This window comes from Watersipora subatra, chromosome 10, assembly GCF_963576615.1.
Source record: "Watersipora subatra chromosome 10, tzWatSuba1.1, whole genome shotgun sequence".
Lineage (NCBI taxonomy): Eukaryota > Metazoa > Bryozoa > Gymnolaemata > Cheilostomatida > Watersiporidae > Watersipora > Watersipora subatra.
In genome coordinates, this window is record NC_088717.1 from 55,053,734 (window position 1) to 55,061,422 (window position 7,689).

Genomic DNA, 7,689 nt, shown 5'->3' on the forward strand with positions numbered 1-7,689 from the left:
TTGTCTCTAGTTTTTGTAATCGGAGTAGGTTGTTTCATTCTCAATCTGCAGTAAACACAAAAAGAAAAAATATTAACGAGTGTTGAGGAAGTACAAAAACAATAGCTGAAGTATTTAATGAAAGCGATCAGTTTTTAAACAAAAGAATTAACTAATGCAGTTAATTATGGAAAAACGTATCTGCACTGCAAATCAAATACATACCATAATGTCCAGATCAGAATCATGATCGTCCTCGACTTCAGTATTAGAGATTGATGGAGTTGATTTTAATGTAAAAAGACTAGGAGAGCTTTCTTGCGATGCTGAAGCCATGCCGAATAACTTGTGAAAACCTTGAATAATTTTGTAAAGTTTGATGCAATGGCAATAAAGCTCGAAGCCCGCGATGATTTTAAAGTAGTTTTGGAACTCGGCTACGTTTAGTACTTCTGCCTAGCGGCTATTTTCGCGATGACGCCATTCTGCATATCTTGTGACAACCTCGAATAATTTTGTAAATAAATGTGATGCATTGGCAATGGTGTTAGCTCAAAGCCCAGTTAACGATTTTAAAAATGTTTTGGAACTCAATTACGTTTAGTATTTATATTAAAAACTAGGCTAGCGACTAGTTTTCAATTTGATGCAGTAGTTATGTTCTCTTGTGATTAAAAATAGAACTAATTATTCACAGACTTTAATAATTCGCGGAATTGACTGCGCGCGAAATCGCGAATTATTATGACCAACGAATATTTTCATCCTGTAGGGTATATTTTTCCATTTGGTGACATTTGCTGGGCATTGCTGAACTTTTTTTACCAGTGGCCACCAGTGCTTTACTAAGTATGATTGAATTATGATCATATTTAGATATATTTAAGAAAAGTTTCAAAACTTATTATGGTTGGACTTCCTATAATGCGTCTATTATATGTCAATAATGCATCTATTATACGTCTATTATACATCTATTATATGTCTATTATACATCTACTATATGTCTATTATGCGTCTATTATACATCTATTATACATCTATTATTATATCTATTATGTATCTATTATACCTCTATTATGCACATATTATATATCTATTATGCGTCTATTATGCGTCTATTATACGTCTATTATACGTTTATCATATATCTATTATGTACCTATTATACATCTATTATGCGTCTATTATACGTCTATTATATGTCTATTATACGTCTATTATACTTCTATTATACATCTATGATACGTCTATTATATGTCTATTATACGTCTATTATACTTCTATTATACATCTATGATACGTCTATTATATGTCTATTATACGTCTATTATACTTCTATTATACATCTATGATACATCTATTATGTGTCTATTATACATCAATTAATCAATTATATATCTATTATGCTATGTTATTTAGTATGAAGAAGAGAAAGAAGTCACAGAAAGAAGGACAAAGAGGTTAAACATCAATTCTCCTTACATATTTCCTTCCAAACGTCCAATTACCTGCAATCTTTGTGAAAAGGTTAGACTACTCTCTTTAAAATTTTTATAAGTCTAAGAACAGTAGAGCTCACATTTCGGAAAAATATAGATAGACAATAGACATAGATATTAACTATATTTACACCGGTCAAATTCGTTTAAAGCAAATCAGAAACACAAGAAAAAACAAACAAAAAAAAAGTAAATTCAATTACGTATATTGAAAAAAAAGCTCTTTTTGCATAATGCTGTTCTATAATGTAAATTGGTAAGGTGTTGGTGTCCAGTATAAGGTGTGGTGGTTTTTTGGGAAATATATAGGCATGTAATAAATGGTCAGTCAGGTTCGAGATACAATCCGAATACAGTAATACTTCAACTTACGAGTGCTCCAACGTACGAGAAACTTGAGATACGAGCCAGCTTTTAAGCAGGTTTTAGCACTAACATGCGAGCCATGTTTGAGATACGAGGACGTGAGTCAGTTGCCAAGTATGCTGAGGTGTTTTATGAGAACAGCATCATGCACTCTGTATTTTTCAATTGCTCAGGTAATACTTTTGTACCATGTTTTTGGCGCGCGATTTTCAGTGCAGAATTATGTGAATTAAAAGTACTGTGCGTAGACCGAAGGTTTGTCAGTAAAATGAAAGATAAAATGCAAAGAAAAAGCAAATGATAACAATTCATATTAAACGGAAAATTATTGAAAAACATGCGAAATGTGTATGCGTGATTGAGCTAGCTCAGCAATATGACAAAAATACATCCACAATTATCAAACAGAAGGATTATATTCAGGGCATTTATTTAGTTCGCAAAAGGACTAACCATAGTTTCTAAATGGCGCAGCAATCTTCACGACCGTTGATGGAGAGACTGCTCAGGCATTGGATAAAAAATAAACAATTGGCCTGTGACAGCGTAACTGAACGATGCTATGTGAAAAGACCGGCGCTATCTATCAAAACAATAAACATTTGGACAAGTTGGCTAGTAGTCGTACATTAACCGTTTTTGACGACACCTGTGTTCGTCCTAATCGCAACATGTTGAAAGGACGACAAAAGCAAACGTCCTCAGATGGTAGATTTATCTTAAAACGGCCGGTTAGTCGTAAAAGCGAAACAAAGGAAAATTAGCTAACCAGCGAGAAACTTTTAACTACCGTATGAACGCTGAAGAAATTTTAATTATGTCAAGTTAAAAATGAAAGTTTGCTTTTAGGTTTGCTTCTAAGTTTGTCTTTTAAGACTGATAAAATCCAAATTCATCAAAGTCAACTGTTGTAATGAAGGATAACTCTCTATAACTCTCTAGGATATCTCCCTCTGGCAAATGCTAGCGTTAGCTGCTATTGTAGGTATTTAATTTTACATTTTAATTAATCACATTTCCATGCATTATTTTTTATTTGTTGCTTTTTAAAAGCTTGTGGTAAGTTAGGACAATAACCAACATGTTCTTTATGTTACAATATCTTGTTTTGCGTGTTTTATTTGCATTTTTTAGAGTATGGAAACTAATCAATATATGTTTAATTGTTCTATATACAAATAAATTGCACCAACATGCGAGTAAATTGACATACGAGCTCAGTCTCGGAACGCATTAAGCTCGTAAGTCGAAGTATGACTGTATTTTGAACAGCAGATATCTAAAAGCATATTTAGCTCTTCAGCATTAAGGGGATTTAGGCGCTGGTCACAACTGTTCATATCAGCTAGCATAATCCTGATGCATAATTTTTGAAAGCGTTTTAATTTTCCTCTATCAGTTTTTGATACAAAGGGATACCAGCTTGGGTACTGCCGGCTTGGGTACTGCCGGCTTGGGTACTACCGGCTTGAGTACTACCGGCTTGGGTACTACCGGCTTGGGTACTGCCGGCTTGGGTACTACCGGCTTGAGTACTACCGGCTTGGGTACTACCGGCTTGGGTACTACCGGCTTGGGTACTACCGGCTTGGGTACTACCGGCTTGGGTACTACCGGCTTGGGTACTACCGGCTTGGGTACTACCGGCTTGGGTACTACCGGCTTGGGTACTACCGGCTTGGGTACTACCGGCTTGGGTACTACCGGCTTGGGTACTACGGCGCTGGTATAATGTACCAATGTCTGTCATTATCAGAAATGTGTGGCCATATACTGCATGAGACAATCATTTGTAGATATATATTCACAAAATCATGTGATTGACTGTTCTGACAGCAACTTGCCATCTTTTATAAATAGTTGATTGATACAGAATAAATCCAGGATTTTATCAATATTTTACCTTTTAATATCTGGTTGCATTATTTTATTACCTTTTACTGGTAGCAAGCTTATCTCTTTGAATGACTTATAAAAAAGTCTCTAGTGGGGCCAAGTGACTAGCCAAGAATACAGATACAATAAGAGAAGATAAAGGCGCACTTGACAATCTGATCAGCCATGAATAACTTTCAATAGAAATAAAGTGGTCAGTGATGGTAGGGACCATAAGTGCACAGGTGACCTATAGTGATAGTTTATCTATTCTGAGGTCAAACGTCAAACAGCTGTGTCACTGACCAGACTGCTTTTGATAAGAACGATGTCAGGGAAGTTTTTTCTAGTCGAATAGAAAATATTCTCAAGGAGGTAACAGTTAATACTTGGCAAACTTAAAAAAATTGATATGAAGCCGTTAACAACACCTGGACATTTGAATACACAAATAATTACTATGAACGCTGGCATTTCCAAATATTCATAACACAATACCTTAGCCTATGTTGATACGCTTGCAGGTATGCTACTTAACACGTGTGACAGATGCGTGCAGCTTCAAATTCATTAAGCTCCACGTATACGTCTGTCTACCTACTGGCTACCTACGACCAAAATGAAATATTATGGTGTAGATGTATTTTAAAATTTGTAACCTCAAAAATCAATTTAGTCAAAATTTTAGTAGATTTTATGAGAAAGTATCAGTATTTTTCTATCATTTGCGATTGTTTTTGATGTTTGAGGTGATCCGACTGTCAGGATGTTTCAATATTTAAATCGACAAAACTTGATCGCGGTTAGAAAACTCAGAAGAAAAATACATGCGTAATCACATCACTAGCTGCTATCGCTGCGGTAGTTCATATCGGCTATTGCTTTCAAGTTGCTTTGTTATGCGTCTCTGTTCTATCAGTTTCTTTGTAATACTAGATGTCATAATCGCACTTTTGCTTGATCTGAACCTTTCAACCGCGAAACATTCTGGCAGTCAGATCATCTCAACCATCAAAAATGATCGAAAAATGCTGACACTTTTTGATAAAGTCTACTAAAATTTTAATTAAGACGATTTCAAGCCTTTCACTGTTATTATGCAACAAAACTGTACACTTTATCTGTACTCTTAATATTATGACCAAAATACGAAGAGCTTTAAAACCAACATTTGAAGCAAGCTTAAAGGAAACTAGCAGCCTGAAAAAGGGTTTGCGCCGGTTTGATTAAAAACTGAATAGAACAATATCAAGATAAAAACTCAACTTTTTTATCTTTACAGACGGATTTTTTTTTTAAGAAAAGAAATACATGGCTGATGCTGACATGAACTAACTAAAAAAATATTTTCATTTTTATTTGCGTAACTAGGATCAAGAAGATAAACATATTTGTATGCGATTTTCTGTGTCCAAATGATAAGTAGATGGAGGGGAAACTGTGTGTGGTAATTAGGAGTCTATCAGACTGCTGTAAAGAAAAAAACAAATCTGTCATTTATGTCTTTGAGATTTGAACAGATTTGTTGGCTTCGAGGTTAATCACACTTTTACCTTCAGATTTCTACACATTTTCCATCTTGCTTTTCAGTCTCTAGACATTTTCTAAGAATACACCTTCTCTATCAGAAGGATGAGTATAAACACACTAGTTTTTGACCCTTCTTTTTCCATGACCGACCACAACTATTCCTTCACAACACCACTCGCCCTGGTCACATATTACGATTAATTATATGATGACAGGTGGTGACAGTTAATGTAAATCTGCATGTTTATGAATTGTGATGGATATGGCAGACAATTTTCTCATAACTTCACAGGAAGAGAAAAAAAAGGAAAGAATTTCTCTGGTTAGGCCTATTAACCTTTGAACACTTTTTAGGTAATAAGAGCGGATAACTTTCAAGTGCACCTTCGGAGTCACACTGGCGAAAAGCCATACAAATGTCCAAAGTGTGCATTCAGGTCAGCCAATCCAAGCAGCATGCCAAAGCACCTGCGTTTGCATGACAAAGAGAGAGAGATTTACCGGTGTCAGCTGTGCCCATATTCTACAATATATAAAAGCAACTTGTCTGCTCACAGAAAAACTCATCGGCGCAGGTAACAGTTTTCTTAGAACTACGGAAAGCTTAGCCTACTGTAACAGTTGTTATTAGCTTTTCTTCTCTCAGTAAATAAATGTAGAGAGGGGCCGTCTTTCACAACCATTTTATTACTTGAAGTTGATAGTTCAAAATCTAATTCCATTTAAACTACCCATTCACTGCTGCCGTCTGCACGGTTTAGTTACAGTTAACTCATGCTTTATTTCTACTCATTTATATCTACTCGCCATGGCGATTTCAGCAATATACAGTCAAACATGGATAACTCGTCCACGGATAGCTCGAACACACGGTTAATTCGAACGGTTTCTTTGGTTCGTTCCCACGTAATGATAAATTGCTATAGATAACTCGAACTCAACACTGTTAATTCGAACTGTTTTTTTGCCCAACGGCTACCGAAATGGTTGTTGTCGCTTTGGAAAATCACTTTATTCCAAGCCATAGAGGTATAAACCTCACCTTTTCGTACTTCATCAGCGTCGTTATTACCACTATCGGCAAAATATTTTTGTCAACGACTTTTCTAAAGGTTTGGTGAAATTTGATTTATACCAAACATCCGCTTAGCTATCGCCCTTCGGAAGCAAGGAAATTGGTATTCGTTAAGAGCAACACTCCGAGGCAGTTCAATTAGAAGTTTTACGAGGTTTTACGGTACATTGTATATCACTCTATCACTCACACTTTTTGAATGGATACTTACGAATGATACTTACGATACTTTTTGAATGAACATGTATTTGTTTGGTGAAATTTGATTTATACTGCGATACGATGAATAGCACGGGCTAGCCGGGTCACGCGCGCAAGAATTTTTGCCACGCACATACAAAACAAAAATCGCATGTTGTTTTGTATGTGCGTGGTGAAAATCCTTGAGTGCGTGACTCGGCTAGCCCGTGATGAATAGTTTTCCGGCGTTGATTCCGTGTTGAATCAACGTCGGAATGTTGAATGTTTAAAACGTCTTAAAAATTGTTGTAATTAAACGTATACGTTGTCTTAGCTAAAAAAACTATTCATCGTTTGACCTAAACACAGAATACGTGTGTACATTCAATAAGTATCCATTCAAAAAGCGTGAATGATATACAATGTACCGCAAAACCTCGTAAAACTTCTAATTGAACTGCCTCGGAGTGTTGCTCTTAACGAATCCCAGGTAAAGTAAGGTAATCTTTGCATAAACTTCAAGAAAAATCGGCAAAATTGATCGTGGGTAAAACGATCAAAAGAAAAAGATGTCTTTTCTTTTGAGCATTTCAACAACGATCAAGTTTTGCCAATGTCAATCTAAAAAAACGTCCTGGCAATAACATCACCTCAAACAACAAACCAATCTCAAGTGATAAAAAAATCTCTATACTTTTTGATAAAAACGTTTTAAACTTTACATTAGAAACATTTAATTTGAAACAAGCCATTTGTGCTTTTGATTTATATTATAGTTTGTATATGTACATGTATCTACTAATAAATAAGTAAATACATGGACTTGTGACAGTGCTCTGATAACTTGAACGCTCTGATAATTCGAACACTTTCGCTCGGTCCCGTGAATTTCGAGTTATCCATGTTTGACTGTATTTGTGAAAACAAACCATTTATTTTATTATTTAGCAAAACAAATCCTAATTATAAAAATAAAAATTTATTGTTCTATTACAAAATTCCCAAAGATGTTATTTTCAAATTTGTGATTTGAACTGAATTTGTCATCTCCATATGTTCATTTAATTCTGGTTGGTTATATTTAATGCATTCAACCATCTCACTTGTAGCTTGGTTTTTTGTAGCGAAATATTGTGTAATATTTTATTGATAAAAATAATAAACAATCTTCTTTTCCTCGTC